At 48.9% G+C, this 27,226-nt stretch overlaps 1 long non-coding RNA gene across 1 annotated transcript; it reads right to left on the reverse strand.

Moving 5' to 3' along the window:
• Positions 1-1,434: 1,434 nt before the first annotated feature.
• Positions 1,435-15,066, reverse strand: LOC116835217 (uncharacterized). The gene is made up of 3 exons (XR_004376145.2): positions 14,965-15,066; positions 13,829-13,930; positions 1,435-2,393 (listed from the first exon to the last, which is right to left on the reverse strand). It is a non-coding gene; the product is annotated as an uncharacterized LOC116835217 (long non-coding RNA).
• Positions 15,067-27,226: the final 12,160 nt, after the last annotated feature.

The following is a 27,226-nucleotide window of genomic DNA, read 5'->3' on the forward strand; positions in this document are numbered from 1 at the left end:
AACCTGCTCCCAGGAGAAATTCCGTCCTTATTCTCCTCAGTGCCGTATGCCCCGAAATGTGCGGTTTGTGTCCCCTATAACTTTTTGTTAAGTGCGGAGGTTCGTGCTATCCATGTAAGATCCATGTAAGTGTCCAATCCTTTTTTTGAAGCCTTTTTTTCTGCAGAGCAATCCTGGCTCCGCCGAAGTTTTTAACAATGACTTCAGTGAGCATTTCACCCCTGGCCTCAATAGTTTCTTGTGGCAGGATGTTCTGCATTGTTCTGAGCAGGTCTTTGTCATGAAACTCTTGCAACAGACCAGCTTATGGTAACAAAATAGAAAATGTTACCTCTGGTTGTCTTGACAGAGCACTAGGCTGGGAGTCAGGATATTTTGGTGCTAATACTTAGGCAGGTCACTTCCTCTCTCTGTACCTGTCCCAGGGTGGCTGGCCCTTATAAAGGAAGCAGGTTCAGACCAGAAGTGGTGCTCCCAATTTGGCTGATTAAGAGCATGAGTCGGCACCAGAGGGAGAGTCAGAGAGGTAGGAGGTCCTTGAAGGGAGGTGTAAGAGGTTCCTGGGGCAGTGGGTGGTTAAAAAACAGCAGAGGGGTTTTTGGCTGACCTCCCCAAGCGGAAGAAGGCTGAAGGCAGTGGGGCAGCATAGGGACTTTCCTGCTGACTTCTAAGCCAGCGGGCTGAAGCCAGGGGAGCAGTGGAATGGCTTCTTTGCTGGCCTGTCTGAGATGAGCGATTAACAGAACTGGGGAGTGATGCTGTTCCCCTAGTGAGGATGATGTCCCAGCAGAGAGGCTAGTGGTGAGGGTGGGGTTCCTGTTGGGAAGAAAAGGGGTTGCACTCCCGCTGGAAGGCCGTCCTAGCTGAAGGATAGGAGAGGACAGGTGAAGAGCCCAGATATGGTGGATGGTGCCGGGATGTGGCATGTGCTACGCTGGTGAGCTAGATGTGATGGGATTTTAAAGACTATTTCTCTGGAGTGGGGCATGAGGGACTGATAAGTGGACTATGTTCTGGGACGTTTGTTAAGGATTATTTGCACTATGTTTTTGTAATAAAGTGCCCCCCCCCGCCCCCTGCAAGAGAGCCTCTCATGGAGCGTTTCCGAGAGGGGAATTGGATCGAGCTCTGATGCTGGAGCTCCCGGGTGCCAGGGGGAACCCAAGGATGAGGGGGAATCATTCACAGTACTGTTGAATCTCTTCCCGCTCTCCCCCCATCTGTCTTCTCTGTATAGGCTGTAAGCAATTCAGGAGCACAGGCTACCTCTTACCACGTTTGCACACATTGTAAGACACCACAGGGCCATCATCTGGGCTGGGGCTTCCACGGCAACTGTAATACAACTAATAAATAAATCACTGTATACTCCAAAGGAATAAATGCTCGCAAATGGAACAGCACCAAAAGGCCATAAATGTACAGAACGCCTGCTTCCATTCTGATTTTAGTCTTTATTGCTGGTTGAATTGAGGGTTTGTAGCACAGGAAGGATTCAGACTTGTTCATCTCTACACAAAAGAGTTTGTGAATCTGTCATCATTGTTCACTGTGACAATACAGGGAGAACTTGCCAGAGGAAAGGAAATCAGATCACCGAGGGCCAGATCCATCCACCCATGCAAGGGTGGTGTCTTCCCTCTATGGGCCAAATTCTGCTCTCTCTTACACCAGTGTAGATCTAGAGTAACTTCATTGAAATCAATGGAGTTTCTCTGCTTCGTAACCATTTTAGAGATGATTTTTAGCCCTAAAGGCCAGATTCTGTTCTCTGTTATACCAGTGTAAATTCAGAGCTACTCTGGTCCAAATCCTCAGCTGGTGCAAATGAGCATAGCTCCAATCAGTGGAGCAGTACTAATTTATACCAGCTGAGGATCTGACTCTATTAACTTCAGTGAAGTTACTCTGAAGTTTCCCCAGTATACATGAGACCAGAATTTGGCCCTATGTACATATTGAAGACGACTTTGGTTTGTTATTAGACTGAGAAGGGTAACATATTCTCCCCAGTCCCAGTACAGAGCCTGGAGTGAGTTTTGCAGGCAGCAGTTCTAGCAGGTGCTGAGTGTTGGACTTAATTTGTCTTTCACGCTGGGAAATCCTTGTGGCAATGGGTTAATAAAGACAATTCATATTGTTATACAAATGTATAGAGAGCAAACGCAAGATGGATTTACTGGTGAACACACATTTCCGAGTCCCTGGAAACAGGAGCCCCAGCAGACCAAGACCCTCGCTGAGTCAGTGAGAAAGAAGGTCTAGGGCTTCCAAGGAGGGTCCTGAGGCCATCTACCCTCAGGATCCGCAGGGCTGTACAGGGCCGAGCACCTTGTCCCTAGTGACTGCGTCCGTCACCCGAGGGGGGGCTTCTGCTATCACTGTGTTTACATCTGAAAATGCAAGCGCAACAGAGGAAAGAGGAGGAATCAGTAATGTTAGCCGGGGGTGGGGGGTAACAGGCTTATCATCATCTGGACAAGGCTTCAACATCAGCTTGCCAGGAGGTTCCAAACCTTACAGCAGGAGATTGTAACACAGAACAGGGTAAATCTGAGGCTGTGTCTACGCTTCAGTATGGACACAAGGGTGCCGGGAGAGGTTCTCTTGTTGCTGTGGTTAATTTACCTCCCCAGGAGGTGGTAGGGAGGTCCACGGAAGAATTCTTCTATCGAACTAGCGCTGTCTACACAGGGCCTTAGGACGGCTGAACTCTGAGGGGTGTGGCTCTTTCACACTCCTGAGTGACGTAGCTGTGTGGATCTAATTTTCTAGTGAAAACTACCCCTGAGAAAATTAGGCCAGATTTACATCAGAAAATGTTTTCAGTCTTAAATAGCTCTGCCAGCGAAGCTTCCTACCATCGACAAAACGGGTTCCTGTTGGAATCGTTCAGAGTGGTTCAGTGAGTGAAATAAGCAGCTCCATTGATTCCAACAGAACTCCACTGATTTACACCAGCTGAAAATGAGTCTATTATCTTAAAGAGGAAGTTTAAATACCACTGCCAAGGCAACTTTCTGACACCTGTTAAACTGCGATTCCAATTCTGGGCCTCTCTGCAGCCCCACCCCACCTAGCTTTCAATAAGTCTGTTTAAAACTTTTTGTTTTTCAGCAGGGGGGGCATAGGCTTCCTGGCCACGCCTCCTGCTGCTGCATATGGCAATAGAGGTTGATACTGACAAGATCTGAGCTCACTTACACTAGAGCAAATCAGGACAAACTCCACTGCGTTCTACTGGTGTAAAACTGGTGTAAGTGAGAGGAGAATCAGGCTCATTACCTTGACCATGTAAACCCATCACTCGCTGCTTCTCTTATAGCTTGAGCAAATGATCTGGAGCCCATCTGTGGAACTCACTTCTTGTGCCTCGGTCTCACCAATCTACTGTGCAATTGCTACCACATTTAAAAATTTAATCTAAGACCCCTGGATAGGGGTTAGGACAGCATTCAGTTCGCCTTATCTTACTGGAAAGTGGTGCACACTGGGTATATTCTACAGCAATTTAACAGGAATAAAAGTGCAAGTCTGTCAAGTGAAAGCCGTATTTTGCGTCTCTAAGAGCTTATCGGAAAGGAGGGAGTGTCCTAGCTGATTCAGTGGCTAGTAGCAAGGTATTGAATTTCAGGCAGCTGGGAGAGCCGCAGGCCTGCTGGGTCTTGTATGAGCCATCTGCAAAGTCATACTGACTTCTGTGTTTTAAATAACTTCCTCTAACTGATGCAGCAAGCAGGTGGGGGGTGGGGCTGAATTTGGTAATGAAAATCAGAGCTTTGCTTGCCACTGACCCTGGTGTGTGATACAGGGCTGCCCAGGGAGGGCAGAGGGGGGGCAAGTGGGGCAATTTGCCCCAGACCCCGGAAGGGCCGCCACAAGAATATAGTATTCTATGGTATTGCAACTCTTTTTTTAATGGAAGGGGCCCCCGAAATTGCTTTGCCCCAGGCCCCCTGAATCCTCTGGGTGGCCCTGATGTGATAAGGCATTTTGGTGTCAAACGGGAAGCCCCCTAGATCTGGGACCTTGAGGGTGCTAGGTGCTTACGCAGCATATATCCAGCCATCCCTGTGACTGTATGTGGGTCAGTTCAAGTAAATTTATACCGGGATTTTTTTTAATGGTGCCTCCTATTGGGCAAATAGACAAGTTTTGAAAAGACTTTAGCTAATTAAAAACAAAGTTAGATGCCTGCAAGTCACCAGGGCCTGATGAGATGCATCCTAGAATACTCAAGGAGTTAATAGAGGAGGTATCTGAGCCTCTAGCTATTATCTTTGGAAAGTCATGGGAGACGGGAGAGATTCCAGAAGACTGAAAGGGTCTTATATAGAGCCCATCTATAATATTGGAATAAAACATACCCAGGAACTACAGACCGTTTATGTTAATTCTGTGCCAGGAAGTATATGGGCAAGTATAAAGGTATGTTCATTGCAACCTTGGAGGTGGTTAGTTGTGTTATGGGAAAGCGATGGTATTGAAAGAACAATCGTGTCACAATTCTATATCTTCTGAGTGGATTTTATAACGAGTCTTGTGGATAGGGAGAAGCGTGGATCTGTGTTGTTATACCTCGACTTAGTAAGCTTTGATACGGTCACGCATGATTCCTTATCGATTTAAACTTAGGCAAATATAAGCTCTGCTGGTTCGTCAAGGCAGGACTAAGATGAGAGAGAGCTTAGCTTGGAGTTCTCCTGACTGGGTCGGCCAATTTCCCCATGGCCGGCCGGCCGGATCTTGGAATCGCGGCTGTGTGCTGCATTGCCCATCGTCGGGGGCTGTGTAGCGAGGCCCCTTCCGACCGTCAGTGCACTCTCCCTCCTAGAAAGCAAGGGAAGGGCCCTGCCTCGCTCCCGGCAGCTTACTGTACAGGAAGAAGGGGGAGCTCGGTCCCACGTTGGCGCCTCGGTGCCCGCCTAGCTCAGACCTCTGACTCGTGTATTGAGTGCTGGAGCGCTCCCCAGCACTGTTGTCCCATGGTTCCCCACTGTTTGGCGCTGCCATCGATTGCCCGAAGAGGATGCAGGTGCGAAGGACATTTGGAGCCTGTTGAGTCCAACACGCGTTGTGGGCATCGCCAGGTTCTCATGGCAGAAGTTGTATTGGGTGGCCTACAGACCTCTCCGAGCCAGCCACACTCCACTCCCGAGTTGGCTCCCCGCCCACATGCGGCGCGCAGTGGTTGCTTGTTTTGCACTCCTGCCACCTCAGTGCCTAGCCAGTACATCCGGGTTCGCCTTTTGGAACATGAGTCGAGAGCCCTGATGCTTGGTTCTGTTCATATCTGCCGCTATGGTATGGATCCGAGCGCAGTGTTGGCCCCGATGACTCCCTGGTGGCGGTGGCATAGGGTGGCCGAGCCGCTCTGGGACGGTAGCGCGTTAGTTCCCGTTCCTGCTCAGTTTACACTAGTCCCTCGATCGCTGCTTACTGCTCCGTACTTCGACTCTCCTCGGATGTGTTTTCGCTACTCTATTGTCCCGGCCCAGTTGCGCATTTCTGTTCTGGACTAATCTGCTTCGCACGCTCTCCATAGGCTTACGACGCTAGATTCTTGTGTAGCGTGGGTTCATCTCGGAAGGGAGGATGTCCTAGTCAGTGGTGTATTTGCTGAGCTTGGCTGCTAACCGGGTTGTGAGTTTAATCCTTAGGGGGCCATTTACGGATTTGGGGCAATCTGTCTTGAGGATTGGTCCTCTTTGAGCAGGGGTTGACTAGATGACCTCCTGGGTCTTCCACCTGATATTCTGTGTTCCTCAATTGTCGGGTTCGGTCCGCGGTATAAGTGGCATCCAGCACCGTTTCTGTCCTCCTGGGGCCACTGCCTTCGTGGCCCTCTGGCTTGGTACCCGGCACCCATTCACGTCCCGTCGCTGGGACAGATAGTGTTCATTTAGGTTCAGCTGGGTCATGGCAAGGGGCCCCTGGCAGGAACAGTACGGTGCGCCGTGGGACCGAGGGCCATGGATGCCGCCAGACGGGGGCTTTGTTCGGTTGCATGAGTTCTCGGCTCCATCAGCCTCGATCTTCAGCTACCTACGGGACAGTCGGGGGTCACGAGTTGGCAGACTTCGCCGCGCTGGACTCTGATCTGGGGCTTGCGCCGGCCTGCACCCGAGTCTTGGTTCCATGCAGGCCCTCTCCCTGCGCACAGACGACCCTATATTGGCAGGCTCTGCATCAGTCCACAGGAGACTTCAAGGCCACCAGACTGCTAAAGCAGGGTGGCATCCAGCACAGGGCAGAGGAGATGGAGGGTCCTCTCCCTCTTCAATGTTCTGCTCTCCTCGGGCACCGGCGTTGTGGCCCTGCCCCTGCACCAGGGTCTTGCCAACATCTCCACACCTGAGGTGAAGTCCTGCACTCCTCCGCCCGCTATCTAAGGGCAGAGAGGATATTAGTGCTGGCCAAGGACCCGATACTCTATTCACTGGCACCCAACTCACTTGTGGTGGATTGGAACCCCAGGGCGACCGGGCAGCCCATGCACCCCTCAACTAAGGACGCCCGACGCTGGCTCCTTTGGGCGGAAGCTTTATTCCCTCTGCGAGTTTCCAGCTTTTTGGGTAGCCAAACACCAAGTCTTACTAGCCGATTGACTTACTTTGGAGTTCTGCCTAGTTCGGCCCTTCTCCCGGCTCGCGGATAGGAAGGGCTTCAGGCGCTGTGGAAGAGGGGCAGCGCAGCAAGCGGCCTGCAGTGCTCGGATGCAGCTGACCTGCGGCCCGCTCCATGGCTTCCGCCATTCCATGCACAGGGCATCATTTGGCTCGCTGTTGTTGGGCTGTTTGTGGGCCCTAGTCCCTGATGCCGGACTTCCGTTTGATGGGAAGGCGCTCGTTGCCTACGACGGATTTCAGGCTGCATTGGGCTGAAGATTCCTGCGCTACCTTGCAGACCTTGGGCTCTACGTGTCCTCCTGCTAAGAGATAAGGCCAAATCGCTTCCACGGCAACTCAACTGTCGTAGGTACGAGTCCCCTATAAACCAGGACCGTCTCAGCGGCGTCTCTCAGCCTCGCAGCCTGGGCCCATCAAGTCCCAGCAGAAAGAGGCGTTTTGGGACTATTTCGCTGGGGGCCGGGCCTGTGCGAGGAGGACCCTCTTTTATAAGTTTGTGTTCTGCAGGGCCGTCATGTTCTGCCACGTCGCTAGACTGGGCTGGTCCTAGTGCCAATCATTCAGCTATAATTGCATTGGTAGGTTCTCGAGACCATTTCTGCACAAAACGGGGTCTCCTGTTGCCGACTTCTGGACACTCCCCTCCAGCGCAACTCCCCGCCACTCCTTGGTATCTGGCCCCGGGAGCCCGGAGTGGCCTCGTCCGACTCCATGAGTGCAGGGGTTGAGACCAGCTAACTGCCCTTAGGTGGTTGTGAACGTTGGTTACCATAGATTCCAGACCAATGGTTCTACTCTGTACTTCCTGATCCTGAAGGCGCAGGCGGCCCTCGGCCCATCCTGCGGACCTGTTGGGACTAACGGTTTTCTACTCTTGTTCCAGTTCTGCTGGTTCCTGGCTGTTCTATTTCCCTCCCTGGACCTATTCACGATCTGTATATCTCGAGGCGGCACAGGCGCTTCCTCCCGTTTCTGTTGGGTGGACCACGACCAGTTTGCGTCCCTCACTGTTTGGCCTATCTTGGCCCGTCAAAATTACAACCGATGATCTGGACACATGGAGAGAAGATAAGAAGAAGAGGAATAAAAAGAGGTCTTTATGACTGTATTTTGGCTGTGTTATGGCCTGTCTCAGGCGTGAATGAGCGCATGCAGATCTTTCCTTCCTGACGACTGGCTCTTCAAGGGCGGGGTCCCACTCCGAGGTAAAGACCCCCGTGGAGCTGTCCTATCCATATGCGGCGGGTCTCAGTCTAGCGGGTGTGAATGGACCAATCAACATTAGTTCCCTGTTCAGTGCCTAGGTCTTGGGCCCTGCTGGACTCCTCGAGGACCCGCCTCTCTCCCCATTGGAAGGTTCGAGATTTAAAGGATCTTATTGCCTCAGGACGGCTTTCCTGTGTGACCTGGTGGGCATGTTTCGTTCTGGGGCACATGGCCGTGTGTACATTGTGGTCTGCCACACGACTCTGATGAGGCCCTCCAGATCTGGCTCGTCTCCCAATTCTCTCTAGCTGTCAGACAGCCTAGACAGGGCTCACGGTTCATCTCGTGTACTGGCTTTCCCTTTCAGTGCGTGATCTTGCCCAAGGCATATGCTGCCAGGAGTTCCCTTTTCAGGATGCCGCCTGTCGATATAGACTTGGATGTCGACGCTTCGGCCTTGCTGGGGAGCCCATAGAGAGGATACGTTGCAGATCCAGAGGAACGTGTTCACACCCGGACCTGTCCATGCCGGGTTGGTCAGGGTCCACGGGCCACTGCTGCCAGTTGTATACATCACACAGGCAGGCTGGGACGCGCTCCTTGCCCTCTGCGGAGCCCTGCCTATGGGTTCTGTACCGCCCCACAGACTATCGACCTGGAGCGTGGCCACCTCCGGGCATCTGCGGATACGCAGTGTGGACCGCCTCAGCAGGGTTTCTCCCCCAGTCGAGTGGTCATTCCCTTTTTAAGGTCACTCACTGGCTTTTCTGAGGAGCGGGTAGTACCATATTCGCCTGTTCATAACCCAACCAGGACCGGCATTGCCCCCGGGTTCTGGCTCTAGGGGAGGGTGGGGAAGGGTGCAATTTTTCCGATGCAGTTCCTCCTCCGTGTCGGACAGCTTCTCTGTGCCTTCCCCCCGTTCTCCGCTCTCGCCAGGTCCTTCAGAAGGTGACGGTGGACAGGTGAGAGTCATCTCATAGGCCCAGCCTAGGCCCAGTCAACGTGGTACGACCCTCTTGTCTCTTGGTGGCCCCCCGGAGTTTGCTGCCGTTCCATCTGGACCTCCTCTCCGGACGGGCTGCTCCTTCGCATCCCAATCTGGCCAGTTTCACCATGACACCGTGGCTGCTCTGTGGCCTAACCGAGGAGGGAACAGTGTGTTTCAGAGCAGGGTAAGGTGAGTCTCTGCGAAGCAGGCAGCTGTCTATGCTTGGCGATATGTGGCGAGTGGTCCAGGTTTCGCAGTTGGGCGTTGTGAGCGGGGGGTTTCCCCCTCCGCATGCCTTTCCGCTTATCCTGGACTCCTCCTATCCCTTAGGGCCCAGGGATAGCACTACTCAAGTCAGGTGCACTCGTGACCATTCAGCCTTTCACTGCCTGGTTCAAGGACTTTGGTCTTTTCTCCCACTCTTTCCTCCCGTTTCCTTGAGGGCCTTGACCAAATTGTTTCCATAATGGACTCCCATGCCACAATGGACCTAAACTTGGTCTTGTCCCGACTCATGGAACTCCTTTGACCTGGCAACGTAGTCTGAGTCTCGCCACTCATGGAGGTGGCTTTCTGTGCGATCAAGTTGGCCGACAGGTTGTTCGGACTTTGGGCCCTATCACATCAAAACCCCCTGCGGTCTTCCACAGGGTTAGTCCAGTTCGCCCCACCCGGATTCCTCCGAGTGGTCTCACCTATCCTATGAATAGATTCATCTTTACTTCCCATGCTTGTCCTAAGCCCCTTGCTCTACGTGGGAACGTTGACCTCACACGCACTTGGATGTGCGAATTAGAGCTGCGGCTTATTTATCTGAATCAGACCAAGCCATTCCGGAAATCCTTGCAATGCTCTTTATTGCCTTGACCCTCGCGGAGTGAAGGGGGCAGCCTTGTTCCAACCGACGGCTTTCCTGCTGGATCACTATCGTGCATACGCACATGCTGTGATCGGGCAGGGTGCTCCATTAGGAGGAACCACTGTTCAACATACGCTGGAAGGTGCCCCGCCTCCCCGATCGTCTGTAGGGCAGCACTTACGAGATTTCAGGCTTCATCCAGCGGGCTATTAGACCATGTCCCTATCAAGCCATTTGTAGGGTGGGCTCACTTGGACTCTCAGTTCCACCACTGACTTCGCATTACGTGTTCGTTGTTCCCAGTCTAGGGATGATTGCCAGGTCGGGCGGGTGGTACGCTTCGTCCTGATCTATCGTGACCACTCCGTGATCCACCTCCAGAGATATTGCTTGGCTCACCCTTCATGTGGAATACACTGTGGCGAATACTCGAAGAAAGAAAGGGACCGTTACCTGTTCTGTAACTTGGCGTTCTTCAAGATGTGTTGCTCATGTCTATTCCACACCCACTCTCCGTCCCCTCTGTCGGAGTTGTCTGGCCAAGAAGAGACTGGGGTGGGGTGAGGGCCTGTGGCTCTTCCTGTATAGCACCCCGTTTACAACACCACTAAGCGGTCGCCGCAGTGCTTCACAGTATGGATTTACTAAGGGAAAACTTCTGGCCCAGTGCCCGTGGCAAGCATGCACACTACTGTGGAATCACATGAGCAGCACCTTGAGAACCCAGTACGGTGTTCTGTTGGCTGTTGAATTGTAGACCTTTTTTGTATTCTCCTAGATGTTATAAATTGCTAATGTTTATATTTATTACGGCCATCTTTCAGGCGTATCAAAGTGACTGAGTGGTCTTACAATTCCTTGGGTGCTCTCTGTCCCGCTTTGGACGGTCTACTATGTTTGGCCCTTCTCCATCCTCATGGGGTCTCACTCTCCTTCGATGAGTTTCTCAAGCTAGCTGCTAAGCGTTCTGAGCGTTGCTTCAGCTAGTTCCTTTGATCTGTGCACAGAGTGAATTTTGCTCCGGTTTGCTGATCATTGTCTTTCAAAGAACTTGTCTGCATTTTGTTTTGCCATCTTCCTTTCCAACAGGTTTCTGGTGGGGTGTTAATGTCCTCTTATATACACGCCATCTCATGTTTGATATTTCTATTTATTTAAGGCTTCCTCCTAGGTCGTGACTCGGTGTGCGCGAGATATGCTTTTCCCTATTCTTGCGTATAGTGATGGACCCCCGTCCCTTCCAGAACGAGAGAAATCTTCTTTTCCAACGATCCAATTCAGTAAAGCTTTTCATGTATCTGTCTCTTCCAAGACAGCTTCTATTTGGTGTCTTGCTTAGACAAAGATATTGGTTGCCTTATGGGTTCAGATCAATGGTTGACCTAGTCCAGTATTCCTGTTATCAACACTGACTTCACTACGCTGCTTCAAAAGAGGTTCAAGGAATCTTGTAGAGGCAGCTATCGGATGTCCCCACAGAAATTTCCTCCTACTCCCATATATAGAGAGTTGGCATAAGCCCTGCGTATGATCTTTTCCCAGGCTTGTGTTTATTTTTCCTATTTTTCTGTATAACTAGATTTCTTATTATATAAATTTTAAATGCCTTTTTGACTCCTCGCCAGATTTATTGGCCTCATGTTATCTTGCGCACGCAATAGTTCCCCAGGCTAAGTGAGTGTGTTTTGAAATAGGATTTCTTTATATCAGTTTGAATTGTCATCTTTCAGTTTTCTTTAATCGGTCTCCATGTTCTGTATTATGAAATGGCAGTAGTTCAATTCAATTGGTTTGTTGTAGACTTTTTATCATGCCTTTTAGTTTCCTCTTAGATACGCAATTGCCATTCATTTTATAAATCATCTCATATGAGATTTTCCCGTGCATCCCTAATCTTCTTGTCACCTGTGCTCTGTTATTATTCTTTATCTGCTATATTCTTTGTATATCTGCTAACAGGACATAGGAATTGTCATTAACACAAGATCCGTCTACTGGAGTCTTTGCATCATAGACAAATTTCAGCCTGCGAATAAGGTACACATTTTTAACAGTGAGAGGGTAATGTACTATAGAATAACGTTACTGTGGAATTGCTTGGTCCGTCTCATATCACTAGCAATTTTTTGAAATGAGGATATAGAACGCGAGGTAGATTTCTCAACGTCTGCTTATAGGCCGGATTGATTCAGGAGTTCTGTGGCCTGTGTTAATATAGGAGCATCGGGGTAGATGATCACAGTGGTTCTTCTGTCCTTAAGAATCAGTGACATCTGTGATGTTTGAAGTCTCCCTCTGCATCTCATATTTATTGCAGTGCCTTTTCTAGTTGGCTCTAACATTCAGAGTCAGAAGGGTTTGGAGAGATTAACATACTTTTAAGAGATGTTAGTTTTCTTCCTAACTAGCCATAAATTGCTACTGATTTTCTCAAGTTTGTAGTCCTATCAGAACTAAAAACTAAGAGGTTGACGCCATGTGAGCAAGGCTTTCTCATTTGATTAAATTGTATGTTTAGACTTCCATTTGATTGGACCCAGGGCTCAAGTACCCAGTGGGTAGATTCATTTACTAGAGTGTTGACGGCATCTGTAATTTGTATTTGCCATGTGCCTAAGCTGATTTGTAAAATTTAAGTGTATCTTTCATAAATTACTTGTTCTCATAATACTAGTCTAGATCATTTGTTCAGTCAAGGGCACGTGTTCCATCTCTGTTTAATTACGTGGAGTTCCTCAGCATCTCCTCCAGAGGGATTGTAACTGTCTGCTGCTTTCCTAATGTTCGAGGGATCTTGGTTAGCGCACTACCATAAGGAAAACGAAGGTTATTGTGCAGAACGCTGGTTTCTCAAATGTTTGTGCTTGTGCACGGTGAGGTGCGCCTCAGTACTTCTTCCTCCCATCTGTTCATGGTTTGCATGCATTCTAGGAGATAGACAACTGAATAGGCGTGTTTACAGATGGTGGAACTTCTGTGTTCCTCCAGTTGAAGTATGTCGATTTGTAGATACAAGTGCGCCTTCATTTCCCGTGTACTACTCATAGAAGGAATCCATGTCTACTTAATCAAGGGCACTCATGGTCCTAAAGTGCTGGCTCCTTCTATAGGGATTAAAATTAGCTGACTATCTGTAAAATGCTGGATAAGTCATAGTATTAAGTAAGTATCCAATGTGTGGTTTAAATGAAATGGAGACCTATAGAATGATCCCAAAATGCAACTTGGAAGACTGGACCTGCGTCCTCCATTACTTTTCCAAATTGTGTATATGGAAGCTGCGCTCTCGTGATGGTATGGAAGGTTACTTTGGGACCTCAACGTAGGCTTCCGGACACTTAAGAACACTGGGTGTATGATGTCTTTGTGGAAAGAGGTCATAAGGTGTGTTGTGTCTTGTTGTTACAAATCTAGTTGACGCATTTCAAGAAAGATGTGAGAAATGTAGCAGAGGTCCAGGAGAAGAGCCAAACAAGATGCATTAAAGGTCTTGAGACAATGAACCTACGAAGGAAGGCCTGAAAGAACTGGTTTATTTTAGTTGGAAAGAGAAGACCGACGGGGGACAGCTAGCGTTTTCGTATCTAAAAGGGTGTCATCAGAGAGGGGAAATTGTCACCTTAGCCTCTAATGATAGCAACCGATGCAATGGCTTAAACTTGCAGCAAGGGAGGATTTAGGTTGGACATTAGGCAAAAGTTCTAACTGTCAGGGTAGTTAAAACACTGGATAATTGCTTCGGAGGTTGTGGAATCTCCATCTCTGGAGATATTTAAGAGTAAATTAGATAAATGTCTATCAGGGATGGTCTAGACAGTATTTGGTCCTGCCATGAGGGCAGGGGACTGGACTCGATGACCTCTTGAGGTCCCTTCAAGTCCTAGAGTCTATGAATCTATGAAAAGCCGTGTCTGTAAGTAAATGTGGGGGTGGGATATTGCCCGTCCGTAATAATTTGAAGCCCACCCAACCTTACATTCCTAGCTACGGCACTGCCATGCAGCAGGTTTGTAGCAGAGCAAAGAAGAGAACCTAATTCGCCTGAGTCCCAGCCTGCTGCATCACACCACCTTTCTAATCTATGTGCTTGTTGTCCCCCACCACAGCAATCTTCATGACAGCTCCAGCAAGTCCTTTACTTACTTTGGTTCTGGCTGTGGTCAGCTGGGTGGGCCGTGGTGGTAAGGGGCTCCTCACCTCTGTGGCCACACAGGCTCCCAATTTTTGCTGCCACATACCTGCAGGCTGCAGAGAGAAAGGAGACCATTAGTTTGTATACCTTAAGCTAAGGGCAAATATTTGTTGGCCCCTGTGGGGCACAGGGGAAAAGAAGCTGCACAAGGCACCAAGGTGGTAGGGGTGTTCACAGGAGCAAATCACCCCCTCTCTGATCCTGCCTGAGCTAGGGACCCAATGAGTCACCTTTGCAGGCACAGTGGGAGTCAGGGGGGATGTAACAAATGGTTTTGCAATAGAATCAAGTTTCACCATTGAAAGTAAAAGCTTGGGGCAAAGACTTTCCTTCTGTTCTGTGTTTGCACAACACCTAGCACCATGGAGTCCTGGGCACCTAATACAAGTCCATTTCTTGTCAGGGCTGGAGAAAAAGCCTGGAGAGAGCGAGATTTGCACTGATAGCATGAGACATCTCAGCCAAAAAGCACAGAAGTGAAGGTAGTTGGTATCCACTGGGCAACACGTACCCAGCTGCACACTTAAATAACTCCAGTTTTATTCTGTGTAATTCCATTCACTTCCACAGAATTATTCCAGATTCCCAGTGGTGCAAGCCCACAGTCAGACCCAGAGCCACTCAGTGGAATTACTCCTGTTTTCCACCCGTGTAAATGAGATCAGAATCAGGCCTAATGATGTTTTTAAATTAATGAGCAAAGTTTTACTTTATTCATTAGCTAGTAACCATCCCACCCCACTTCCTCGCCAGACTCAGCTAGACAAAGCGTATGATGTTATTGTGGGAAGGGAAAGTTGTGGAGAACATCGACTGATCAGACTTTACCTCCCCTTGCAGGGTGACACAGCAGATATCACGAAGCCTCCCTTTAGATACCCGACTGTGGAACAGTCCCCCCACCTCCGCCCCCACCAATGAAGACAACACCCGTGGAAGGAAAGACACTGAGCAATGGCCTGGCAGCTCAGACTGCATTTCAAAGAATTCACTCATCATCCTTCTTCCAGTGATAGTCAAGAATACACATGTATTTACAAACCAAACATCCCCCTCTGCTCTACTTTGTCTGAAGAGGTTTCCTTACCGTTGATAATTACTCAGACCATCTCTGCAGCACTCCCGCCAGGCTGTGATTTCCTGCTGCTCGGGCTCTGGCTCTGCTCATCTCTCGCACTCAGCTGGGCTGTGGTTTTATTTTTTACTACACTACTTCCTCCCTCCCCGGACGTTGCCCCAGTAACATGAGTCATGCGGCTTGAAGGCCAGAGGGTGTTGTGTAGATCTGTGCCGTCGCACCTTCCAGGTAGGGCTGTGAAGAGCAGAGTTCAGATCCTTCCCTGGTCTGGATTTTGATCTAACCTGCGTCGGTATATTGCCCAGGTCACACAGCGGTGGGTTAGGCATGTAGAACCATTGTAGCTAAATGGAAGCAGCCGTTCCTGCTGTAGCTCCATTGACTTACATGAAGTTACACCACTGATGCATTTGGCTCAAGCTGTGGGACTTGCTCCAGATGCCTCAGAGGGATCCAGGAGTTAGCTGTTGTTCAAGCATGGTTCTGCCTCCTTAAAAACAGTGTGTGTATGTGTGTGTGTGTTGAATTCCAGTCTCTGAGCTAAACCAGAGGATGTGGCTGTGATGCAGTGTTCATCTATATAGATTAGGGGTGGAGGGAAGCTGGATCCTCCTCCTGGGTTGTCTATCCAGTGTCTACCTGCCCCTATGTCTTTCTTCCAGAGCAAAGATCTCTGTGGTGCATATGGACCATGTGTATTCCACCTCACCCCCCTGCACAAACCTATACCCTCCTTACACCGTTTCCACGATTCAAAAGTCTAGTCGAAAAGGGAGCTTAGCAGCGTCCAGTCAGATCTACTGACCGGACACTAAAAGGCCAGTAACCTCTTCTATCACCTGGCCCTGAAGCGGCGGCTGCCGCAGCAGCACACATGCACCAGCTTGGGCCACGTGCCGCCCCTTTGAAGAGCGCAGTTTGCAGGGCTGCGGCAGAGGACAGCGTTTGGGAGCTCATGGCACGCAGGGTAAGGGGTTCCCAGCAGGCCTGGAGCATTCCCTAGGAGGGAAGGAATGTGAACTGCCCCACCAGCCAGCACTTCCCCCGGCCGTGCTTTCAGGCAGCGCTGGGGTGGGAAGCGCTCAAGCAGACGGGGCAGGGGCTGCTGGGCAGACAGCTCAGAGGGAGATGGGGGGCTCCCGGGCAGGAGGGCCATGTCCTAGCTTGCCAGCAGAACTGCCTAGCTGCTCCCATGTGGCCGCAGCGTTTTTCTGACCTGCACTCCCATGCGGCTCACGTTTGCAAGTCCGTTGGTGCTGCTCATGCTGGAGATGAGGAGGGAGAGGAGTGAGTAGGGGGCAGGGCTTTGGGGAAAGAAGTGGGGCGGGGGTCCGGTTTTCAGACATTGGAAAGTTGGCCACCATCTCCACAAACCTTCATGACAGGAAAGAAACTCAGATTTCTCTAATGTAGCCTCCCAGAATTCTACCTCCACTAGAAGAACTCTGACTGGGAGCTGAGACAGCAGCCATTTTTCCTCAAGAGGTTTTTTGATTTTTTTTTAACATCCCTCCCCCCATTAAACAAGTCTGGTTACAACAAGCTTCAGGCAGTGACTACAGGCATGGCAAGGCACCGAGCTGGCTGAGGTTTCCTTCCAGCTCCATCAGACACTGCACAGTGTGTGTTATCATCTATCCATTCCCATTGTCCCTGCACGGTGTTTGTGGTAGACATCCACAGGGAGGGACTGCAGAGTGGCATCAGCAGGATTGCTGCATTTCAGAAACAGCTTTTCCTCCTGAGAGCTCTGCCACTGCGGTGAGGCTGCTGCATCCCCAGCCCATCTCTCTGCAGCACTAGGGCTCGCCCCACATGCCAGGTCCAACACTGCTTAATGGGGCTCAGAGTCCTGCTGCTTGGCAACCCTACTGCAGTTCTGTTGCTCTAAGAGGAGCAGCCATTCCTTCAGCATTTCTTAGCTGCAGGGCAGATGTCTCTGTTGAGGGCCTCTTTGCAGCGAGGGCCCTCAGGAGTTGCTGCAGACTGTTGCTAAGGAGATGCACATGCTGTGATCTCTCAGGGTAACTTTTCTTTTGTGCTTTTCTGTCGTTGTTTTCCATAGGGTAGTCTGAAAGCCTGTGCTTTGCTCTTTGAGTGTGGAAAAGCAACTATTCTGTCAACACACACGCTGCACCGGGGTGAGGTTGCGGCCACACTGGATCAGACCCAAGGTCCATCTACTCCAATATCCTGCCTCCAACAGTGGACATCACCAAATGCTTCACCGGGAGGTGTAAGAACCCTTCAGAAGGCTGTTATGGGATACCTGCCTCCCTCTCCCCCACATAGGTCTCTAATATTTAAAGAATGGCATAAACCCTAAAGCACCAGGTTGCGAGATTAAAACAAATCCTCCCCCCACCCCATAACACAGCACACAACTAACAATGTCTGGTACCTTCAAGAGCAACCTGAGCCAAAGACCAAGTATTAGATGGACACGAAAAACCATCTTCCCCCTCTACTCAGCCCAGTCACTGATGGGACACGCTGAGCTGTGCGCGCTGGGGAAGCTTGCACTGTGGCTGTCTATGCAATGCTTGCTTTGTGGATATAGAAAGGCCCGCGGCCCTCACGCCTGTCAATCTTTCACCTTTGCGAAAAAACCGAAAAGAACAAGGATGATTGCAGCCCATGTCTAGGAATAGATGCATCTGTGCTGAGTCTTTATCAGGCAATCTGATTTGCTCTGGGCCTTTGGGACTGAATATATTTCTGAGGGGGTTGTCATTTGGACACCGTATGTGCTACCTAAGGCAGGGAGTCTTGGCTTTTTGCATTACTGACACAGCACGCTAGATGGCAATAGATTAAAGAGAAAAGGTCTGAGGTGACAGCCGCTCTCATGATTAATGGCAGAGAAATTCACCCAGCCCAGTGCATGAACTGAGCAAGGAAGTCATGGGCTAAAGTTAGAGAGAAGCCAGTAGTGAAATACCAGAGCCACTGTGCACAGCTGGCACTGACTAAGTACTCCCAGGGTGATGACACAGAGGCATCTGTACAAAGTATAAAACTCCCCGCTGGTACCTAAGAAGGTTCCTGGTCCATCTTCCATGCCCTTGTGCCATGTCACGTTCCCCTTCTGAAAATGTGGTGACTGTGAAAAAGTGGCACCTTCTAAATCAACAGATCTGTTCCCTGTGCACATTCAGAGCCTGATCTGCTGATTTCGGTGACAAAAAAACCCATTTTTACTATTCTTGTTTTACTCTTGCTAGCCACGCAGAACAACCCAGCAAAGGGAGAGTGAGTTGGATTCTATGCCATCGCGTGCATCATCACCAGCATTGTTCACCAAATTCCAGTTACAAAAATCTGTATTATGTATTGACATCACTTCACAAGCCCAGAAGAATCCAGTTTGACGTTCAGGTCCCAGGGTGGATTTGCAGGGATGTGGTTAGAAAAAGACCTCTCCAATTTTTTGCTGAGCAAATTTTATTTGGTGCCTCTAAAGGACAATAAATACAGTAAGTAAGGAGACCAGTGATGCCATTTTTAGGGTCACTTTCTAGGTAATTTTGGTCCTGATTCTCCTCGCATTCACCTGGGTGTAAACCAGGACTAACTCCACTGAAGCCAATGGACAAATTGTGGTGTAAAATGAGCACAAGAGGAAAATCAGCCCCTTTATCTTTATTCTCTTTAATGTCCTTTTGATCTTTAAGGCACAAGGATGCTCCTATACTCCAAAACCCGCTCTTAAAAATATTAGTCTACAATCTATTCTTTGGGAAGGCTTGCCAAGGAGCAGATCCTTGTAAATCAGCATAGCTCACCTGACTCAGTGGACCTCCAGCCTTATGTGCATGTGCTGCAACTGCAGTAGATGTGTTTTTGAGCTATCAGACTATGCATCTTCCGTTCTGGTTTTTCTATCTTTGCCTGAATTAGTCTCCTATAATCTCCTGCCATTGCACAGCTATTGGTGAAGCTCCAGTGGGAGAGACGCAGAAAGTCCAGCTTTTCTATGGTTTGTTCCCTGTCCAGTGTTGAGACAAAACACCATTCTGAAGATCTCGCCGCTCTGCCCCCACCCGGCGTGGTCTCACATGAACAGTGCATATGAGGTCACCCCGTCAGAGGTGGGATCATGAAGGGCGGGGGCGGGGCCACACAGTTCCCAGAAGCAAAGGCAGATTAGGGGTATGTAGGGCCCTGGGTCACAGCACGTGGGAATCCGTCCCTACCCCTTCTACCTGCAGTCCTCCCCCTCACTCCCCCAGTTCTCTTGCTGGGAAGCTGGGTTGGAGTGTGGGCGCTTTCCCCGCTCTCTGGCAGGAGCGCCAGGTGGGCAGACTGGGTCAAGGTACAAGGGTGCCCATTTTTCCAGGAGCTGCCTAATTGGCTGGGGCCCTGGGCCATGGTTAATGGCTAATCCACCAGTGCCCAGAGGTACTGGATTGTCAGCTATTCTGGGGATGCATCAGTGGCCACCTAACAGGACACTGCTGGCATTTTAAGTACAGTGTTATCTAGCTTGTCTCAGTGTAGTTTTCCAGTACAGTTTCCATGACTGCTATGAATAGGGATGCACCATCAATGACCCATCAGCCCCTCTGGTTCCAAAACCTGGCTCTGCCACTGGTGCCTCATGTACTCGTAGGAACTAGCAGAGACCTGGGGCAGGTCTACACATAAGACACTGCATTGGTGCAGCTGCACCGCTGTCGCACTTACGTGAAGATGCTCCTGTGTCGACAAGAGAGCTTCTCCTGTCCGTGTAGTTAATCCACTTCCTCAAGAGGTGGTAGCTATGCAGATGGGTCTCTCATCAACATAGCTCTGTCTACACAGGGGGGTTAGATCGGTATAATTGCATTGCTCAGAGGTGTGGATTTTTCACACCTCTCAGCAATGTAGTTATACCAATATAGGTCTGTCTTATAGCCCTGGCCTTACACTCAACAAGGCAAGAGGCAAGGCACATCCCAGAATGCCAGGACCTTTAATAATGATCATTCAGGACAGCTGTCAGAGCAGGGGACATTCATAGGTGCTTGTGGTTTACTTTACTCCTCTGAATTTTTCAAATGTTGGAAAAAGTTAGGAAAACTCTCCCCTTCCTGCACCCTCATTATTTCTTATTTTTGCTGCAGCTCCTGGATTCTGGCTGGACAGGAAGTGACCCGTTATTAGTATTTTTTTCCATACAGCACCATAAAAGTGTACAGGTCTATACACAATGAAGAAGAGATGTAAATTAGATTGTCCCAAAGCACTCGTAAAGCTAATTAAATATACCTCAAGAAGGGCTTTTTTTCAAGGCATTTTCAATCTAACTGGAAGCAGAAAATGTCAGAAATCCCATGAAAAAGAACTTTCTCCCCTGCACTGTCCAGCCTAGTTTTTAGGCTCTGGGTTCTAGGCAGTCAGGCCTGGTGATGGGAGTCGTGGTCAAAGCCAGATGCAGAGTTGAGACTGGGCCAACGGCATCAATGAAACCGGGGTCCAGGGTCAGAACAGAGGTCAGAGTCCATAGACAACCCAAATCAGGGTCAAAATCAGAGTCTGGATGCAAGTCAAAGGTGGCTTGGAGTCAGTCCAAGGACCTTGGGATCAAGAGGTTGGTGCAGGGCTGGAGCAGGGTCGGAATAAGGCCCGGACAAGGCTGGAACAGGAGCAGAGGTAGAGTTGAGGGCAGACTAGAAGTCTAGGGCATCTGTGATGCTATGAGGCAGCGGATGAGCTCCCAGCCAAGCAGGGCTGTTGCACAGCCTAACTTGCAGCTCTGGCAGTGAGGGTGAAGTATCTGTGCCCTGGGGTCATCTGACCTGGGCCCTATCCAGGTGTTGAGTCAGTGCATGCTCTGCTGGAGCTGTTATTCGCTATTCATGATCACTCATGTGAATACGTTTCAGAGTGGTAGCTGTGTTGGTCTGTATCAGCAAAAGCAATAAGGGGTACTTGTTAGAGGCCAACAAATTTATTTGAGTATAAGCTTTCGTGGGCTAAAGCCCACTTCATCAGATGCATGCAGTGGAAAATACAGTAGGAAGATATATATGTATGTATATTCAGAGAACATGAAAAAATGGGTGTTGCCATACCAACTCTAATGAGACTAATTAATCAATAGGTTTTGTGATAAACCCAGGCCAGCTGAGAACAGCAGAGTAGTAGAAGGGAGATATACTGGCCACTGGATAAGCAGTTTTCTGTTCCCTGAGTGACCAGAGCAGGGGATTCTCCAGGCTAATGAGAACACCTGACTTCAATTAACCTGCTAAGAGTCAGGTGAAGCTGTTAAGCACCTGACTCTAATTAAGACCCTCTGATGCGATATAAGGGCTCACCCAGTCAGACCAGGGGAGCCAGAGGAGAGGAAGGTGTGCAAGGACTGGGAGCAAGGAAGTGTGCAACAAGCGAGAGTGAGTAGGTGCAACTGCTGAGGACACGAGGAGCACAAGCGTTATCAGACATCAGGAGGAAGTCCGTGGTGAGGACAAAGAAAGGTGTTTGGAGGAGGCCATGGGGAGTAGCCAGGGAGTTTAGCTGTCACAACAACTGTTCCGGAGGCACTCTAAGACAGCTGCAGTCCACAGGGTCCCGGGGCTGAAACCCAGAGTACAGGGGGCCCGGGTTCCCCCAAACCTCCCAACGCCTGACAGACACAGGAGGAAGTGACCTGGACTATGGCTTCTACCAGAGAGGAAGGTCTCTGGCTGTTTCCCGACCACAGGGTGAATCTGTGAGGCGAGCAAATCCACCCAATAAGCACAGGACTCACCAAGGTAGAGGAGGAACTTTGTTACAGTTCTTTGCAGGATTCTTGGGAAACAACTGTACTTTGCTCAAATGCACGTACTCACATGCAGGCAAAGGGATTCATGTCTGATTAAGGATACGTGCTGTTCACAACTTGCTGTTCATACGTTTGTATTTCTTATCTCTCATTTAAAAAGTTTAGTCATCCAATTGGTGCAGAAAAAAACATCACATTAAGTACCAATACAGTGAGCAAACAATGAACAGCCTGCAAACAAATCAGATGAGGAAAAGTTTTCATACCAGACTATCTGGGAGTACTTAAGGAGGCTGCATTTACCAGAGAATGGGACTCTTCATGAATTATTTGTGAGCTGAAAAAAGGACTAAATCACTAATAAACTGATGGAAGGCGAGAGAAGCTATCTCTATAGGCAGGTATTCTACGGTATTAGAACATAAGACATAAGAACGGCCATGCTGAGGTCATGACCAATGGTCCATCTAGCCAGTATCCTATCTAGACTTATAGACTCATAGACTTAAGGTCAGAAGGGACCCATTAGATATACACTAGTCTGACTCCTGCACAATGCAGGCCAAGAATCTCACCCACCACTCCTGTAACAGCTCCCCTAACCTATGTCCGATTTATTGAAGCTCAAATTTAGTGGTTCGAAAGACCTCAAGCTGCAGAGAATCCTCCGGCAAGTGACGCGTGCCACAATGCTGCAGAGGAAGGTGAAAAACCTCCAGGGGCCTGCCAATCTGCCCTGGAGGAAAATCCTTCCCAACCCCAAATATGGCGATCAGTTAAACCCTGAGCAATGTGGGCAAGACTCACACAGCCAGCACCACAGGAAAATTCTCCGTAGTAACTCAGAAGTCCCACCCCAGCTAACATCCATCACAGACCACTGTCTTCGACAGTGGCCAATACCAGGTGCCCCAGAGGGAATGAATAGAATGGGTTATCATCAAGTGATCCATCCCCTGAGGCCCATTCTCAGCTTCTGGCAAACAGAGGCTAGGGACACTTCAGAGCATTGTATTGTATTCTATTGCTATTCTTAGGTTCTTATACAACTCATAAAGCATCTGAGTGCCTTCTAGCAGTGCATTAAATTAAAGTATCCAAAACTGTCAATGGTGTAGGGTTTCTTACACCTTCCTCTTAAGAAGTATCTGGTAGTAGCTCTTTTGAAGACAGAACACTGACTAGACGGACCATGGGTCTGACCCAGTATTACAATCTCATAATTCATTCATAATTCTGGCAGAATAGACCCCTGTACAAAGTTATTCAGTGGCGGTTCTTGCTAATGGGAACGGAAAAGAGAGCAATACCAAAGCGACAGGGTCAAAGTGATGCTAACCCATTTGAAAATGTAGCTGCTGCTTTATGGCATTTAGCAGAGAAACACGAGCCAAGCCGTGCTTTCGTAAAACATGCAAAGGATGTTGTTTACTCCAGTTCTGAAGACCCCACTTATCAGCTGAACAGGCCTGTATCTGAAAATCTCATTGTCGTCAGGAGCCTAAGAAAATGTCACGTACTCCAAACAAAAGATTTCCTTCTGGTTCATATTGTCCTTTATTGCAGTAACCTAGGAGCTGGGAAATGGCAAATACATTTATTGTGAGATCTTCTGTGGCGTCAATAAACAGGAACAGAAGATCTACCCTAACATGTCTTGCCAATTTCCCTGGCTACCAGGTCACTCCAGTACAGATACTATGAACCAGAAAGAAAATCTTTTGTTTGGAGTATGACATTTTACTAGGCTCCTGATTTATACCCCCATCAGTGCCAGGGCCGGGAAGCTAATGATCCAACCATCAGACCAAATTCAGTGAGAATCCTGGCCACCTGCGCACCTGAGGCATGTGTGTGCATATGCTAAGAAGAAGAAGTAAAAGGTTTTTTTTCTAGCTATAGTGTTCATCTGGTCAGCACTTTGCCTATTGATCCGTTCTCTGCCTCACGACTCCCGCAGAACCCAGATCCGGTCAAGGTTTCACTTCTCATGTGGGACTGATTCCTCTTATATGAGGGACCTGCGCACTCTGCATGATCATGGTCTCCTGCCAACAGCCATGCCACTGGAACAACGGAACCGTTAGCTTCATGGGTGATTTTGTAAGGCAAGATCCTGATTTTCTTGATGACTGGCCTTGAATCTGAAACTCCCAGATGAGTCAGTGACCACAACTTGCAAGCAAAATGCAAAGTGCACTTCTTTGGCCAAGCTTTCCCCAGTCATTTAAAAAAAAAAAAGTCCAATCTGTGTTGGGAGGGAAAGAAAGACAGAGATAGAAATCTCTCTATATTTACACACCATAATTAATGGAGGTGCCCAAATCCCTTAAGATGGACTCCATATGTTGTATTTGTGTGGTGAGGAGGAATTGTGTAATCACTCACAGACAGTAGTGTCAAGGTTCCTTCCCCACTCTGACTTTAGGGTACAGATGTGGGGACCTGCATGGACACTTCTAAGCTTAATTACTATCTTAGATCTGGTATCACTGCACCATCCAGAATTTTCAGTGTCTGGATCACTCCCTGTCCCCCAAAAACTTCCCCTCCTGGGGTAGCCTTGAGGACTTCACCAATTCCCTGTGAACACAGAATCAAACCCTTGGATCTTAAACAAGAAGAATTAACCATCCTCCTCCTTTCCCCCACCAAATCCCGGTGAGTCTCAGAATCCAATCCTGGATCTAAAAACAAGGAAAAAATCAATCGGTATTAGAAAAACGGCTTTAATTAAAGAAAAGAAAGAGTAAAAGAAAACCCCTGGAGAGATTTGCATAACAGCACTCTCAGTAGAACAACAGATTCAAAAACACACAGGATGTTCCCCTGGGCACAATTTAGTTACACAAAAAAATACACCAATTTGATTCTACCTCTAATTGCATAAGACAGGTTACAAAGAAATAAACATAAACCTATTATTCCTTTTAAAACTTACTACTCTGATAAGAGGCTGGTCCTTGATCTTTTTCACTCTGGCTGAAACTGAAACTCTCAACAAAGGAAAACTCCGCTCCTTCTTTGAAAAAATCTTGTCCCCATTGGTTCCTTTGGTCAGTGGTAGCTTAGGCTAGGTAAACTTTTTAACCCTTTACAGGTAAAAGAGGAATGAACCCTTAACCATCGGTTTATGACAAGCAGTAGCAAATGAACATTTGTTTTGATTCGTCAGGAAAAGCAAAACCACAGACAACTGCCTGGTTGCAAGGAGGAAGCTGAACGAAGCCCCCAAGCAAATCCCTTCTCCTAGACAGCAACTCATGGTACTAACAGCAGTGCCCTGTTGAGCACATTCCTCTATATAAACTACAGCACCCCTATGCATACATAACACCCCTCCACTTAGACCACATAATCATCCAACATCAGGGTGCTCTGGCTGCATTGTGGTCTCTCTGTGACACTCGCGCAGGCAGGTGTCTTTGGTGACTGTGATTCAATGTGAACCCCGGTGAGACAGGAGTCATTGTCTCCTTTGAGATGGTTCAGTGAGCTCGAAGCACAGAGACAGGAGGTGATACTGATAATGAAGAATCAATGGTTGGCTCTACAGGAAGGCTCTACATCTAATGCTGAGAAACACGACAGGATGAAATTCTTGATCTGGTCCTTTCCTGCATTAAAACTGCTCCTACACCACGCTCAGATGCATCTGTGGTTACTAGGAATGGTTTGTCAAAGTCTGGGGCCCTTAGCACAGGGTCAGACATGAGTGTCGCCTTAAGCTGGTTAAAGGCCTTCTGACACTCATCAGTCCACTTAACTGCATTTGGCTGTGTCTTTCTGGTCAGGTCTGTTAGTGGGGCAGCGATTTGGCTGTAGTGTGGTACAAATCGCCTGTAATATCCGGCCAAGCCTAAGAAGGATTGGACCTGTTTCTTTGACTTTGGGACAGGCCACTTTTGGATAGCATCCACCTTGGCCTGTAGGGGATTTATCGTTCCTTGACCCACCTGGTGTCCAAGGTAAGTCACTCTGTTTTGGCCTATTTGACACTTTTTAGCCTTAACAGTTAGTCCTGCCTGCCTGATGCGCTCGAAGACTTTTTCCAGGTGCTCCAGGTGTTCTGCCCATGAATCAGAAAAAATGGCCACATCATCGAGGTAGGCAACTGCAGATTCTCCCAATCCTGCTAGGAGACCATCTACAAGTCTTTGGGAAGGGCGGGTGCATTTCGCAGCCCGAAGGGAAGCACATTAAATTCATACACCCCTGCATGGGTGATGAAGGCTGACCTTTCCTTGGCGGGTTCATCTAGCGGTACTTGCCAGTACCCCTTGGTTAAGTCTATGTAGAGATGAACTGGGCATGTCCCAATTTCTCCAATAGCTCATCGGTGCGTGGCATTGGATAGTTGTCGGGACGAGTTACAGCATTTAGCTTACGGTAGTCCACGCAAAAGCGTATTTCCCCATCTGGTTTGGAACTAGAACCACTGGAGATGCCCATGCACTGTTAGAGGGGGATTATACCCATCTGTAGCATTTTGGATCTCCCGTTCTATAGCAGCTTGGGCATGAGGAGACACCGGTAGGGTGGGGTTCTAATTGGTGAGCATTACCTGTGTCAATGGAGTGGTATGCCCGTTCAGTCCGTCCTGGGGTGGCTGAGAACATTGGTGCGAAGCTAGTGCACAGCTCCTTGATCTGTTGTCGCTGCAGACGTTCCAGGGTGTGGAGAGGTTCACCTCTTCCATGCCACCATCACTTTTTCCTTCGTAGTAGACACCTTCAGGCCACTCAGCGTCATCTCCTCCCTGGGCTGTAAACTGACAAACCTTTAATTCTCTGGAATAAAAGGGCTTTAGAGAATTAACATGGTACACTTTAGGCTTTAGGGTTGAGGTGGGAATGCTATGAGATAGTTAACAGCTCCCAGGCGCTCTTGGACCGTGAATGGCCCTTCCATGATGCTTCCATCTTATGGGCCTGTTGCGCCTTAAGACCATAACCTGGTCCCTACTTTGAAGGAACGCTCTCTGGTATGTTTATCATACCAGGCCTTTTGCTCTTCCTGAGCATCCTTTAGGTTTTTTTAGCAAGGGCTAAAGAGTGTGTCGGAGGGTGCTTTGTAGGTTGCTTACAAAGTCTAGAATGTTAGTTCCTGGAGAAGGCGTAAACCCCTCCCATTGCTGCTTCACCAACTGTAATGGCCCCTTAACCTCGTGGCCATACACAAGTTCGAATGGTGAAAACCCTAAACTGGGATGTGGTACAGCCCTGTAGGCAAAAAGCAACTGCTGCAACACTAGGTCCCAATCATTGGAGTGTTCATTTACGAATTTACGTATCATGGCCCCCAAAGTTCCATTAAACCTCTCCACCAGGCCATTGGTTTGATGGTGGTAAGGGTGGCAACCAAGTGATTCACCCCATGAGCTTCCCACAGATTTTTCATGGTCCCTGCCAGGAAATTAGTTCCCGAATCTGTAAGGATGTCGGAGGGCAACCTACCCTGGCAAAAATGTCTGCTAAGGCCTGGCACACACAGTTTTAGCCCTGGTGTTGCTTAGAGCTA

This window comes from Chelonoidis abingdonii, chromosome 24 (assembly GCF_003597395.2).
Source record: "Chelonoidis abingdonii isolate Lonesome George chromosome 24, CheloAbing_2.0, whole genome shotgun sequence".
NCBI classification, from domain to species: domain Eukaryota; kingdom Metazoa; phylum Chordata; order Testudines; family Testudinidae; genus Chelonoidis; species Chelonoidis abingdonii.